Source organism: Grammomys surdaster, unplaced genomic scaffold (genome assembly GCF_004785775.1).
Source record: "Grammomys surdaster isolate TR1022 unplaced genomic scaffold, NIH_TR_1.0 1165, whole genome shotgun sequence".
Classification (NCBI taxonomy): domain Eukaryota; kingdom Metazoa; phylum Chordata; class Mammalia; order Rodentia; family Muridae; genus Grammomys; species Grammomys surdaster.
In genome coordinates, this window is record NW_021605584.1 from 65,922 (window position 1) to 67,246 (window position 1,325).

At 43.3% G+C, this 1,325-nt stretch overlaps 1 pseudogene; it reads right to left on the reverse strand.

Moving 5' to 3' along the window:
* Nucleotides 1–242: 242 nt before the first annotated feature.
* LOC114635171 lies at nt 243–1,077 on the reverse strand (annotated as a pseudogene).
* Nucleotides 1,078–1,325: the final 248 nt, after the last annotated feature.

The window sequence follows — 1,325 nt, forward strand, 5'->3', positions numbered from 1 at the left end:
AAACTGGTCTTTAAAAAGTAGGAATAAATGACACATGGCTTAAGGCTTTTATGACATTCAGGAAGGCTTAAAGAAGGAAATTAATAATGCAAAACAATAGGCAGTTTTTCTAGGCAATAATTTCAATGAACTGGACTGTTACAGAGAAAATGGAGAGCAAGTTCAATACACACAATTATCACTTTATGTCAAGTGAACATTCCTTGTGGTGGCAGCAGTATTGTTGACAGATTTATAAGTGGCTAACAGACTGTATCCACTATATCAGTATGCAGGCCTCTTTCTCTGAAAAATGTCCAGAAGAGATAGAGGGAAAGGCTAGGAACTGTGAGGCATTGCCTAGGGTCCTGGTGCCCAGGACTCAGAACTTTGGGGGAATGACAGTACATCGGCTGCTTTCTGTCACAGTGCTTGTCAAAGCTCATCTGCATAGCAGCCTCCATGGCCAGGATCTTGGGAACATTGTTCCCATACAAGCGCTTCATCTCTCCTTGGCGCCGCTCCCAGTGAAGCTTCTCAGATGGGGGCTCCACTGACCTGTGGTAGTTTAAGTACAGGCCATGGTCTGTGTTCACATCATTATTTAGGCACTCCACATCCATCTGCTGCTGTTGCCTTCACTCTTCTCTGTGCCTCTTGGTCTGTGCAAAGTACTGGTGGAGTCCATCAGTGATATCTATATTGGTCAGGTCCCACTCCACCTCATCATCTGAATCTAACTCCAGCTTTTCCTCTTCACACAGTGCTTCATTTTCTTTTGTGGATGCCTGGGTTCTATTGCTGATATTTATGCAGAGGCTGCCCAGGGCTTTTGAGATGGGAAACAATGCAGGGAGACTCCTGCTGTGCCATGTGCTGGCCTTGAGAGTTCCAAAGATCCGAAGCCTCATAAGCAAGAGAGTTCTAGGGAAGAATTCTATGAAGGAAGAACTCTATGAGGGAAGAACCATGGGAAAATGAAATAGGAATCCCTGATCTTTGGTGGCTTAATATCCAAAGCATTGCATGGTGATAATGTTGCCAGTATCTTGTATATACTGGGCAAGAATACCAAGATGCTCCCCATTTTGATGCCATTGCTGCTATCTCTGATTACAAAAGTCTAAGTGGGAACTAGTGGGTACACAGCTTGCAGATCTCAGGCAGTGGGCAACAATGGATCTAGTTCTCATGGCAGGAAAGAGGTAGGGGGTCGGGTGGGGGAGAGATATTAACTTCCTTTAAAAGATATAAACAAAAAATATTTTTCTCAAATTACAGTGTACCTAGTAAAATGTCATGTCAACAGAAGTAGAATATGTCTCTTATATATAGAACTTTTAGGG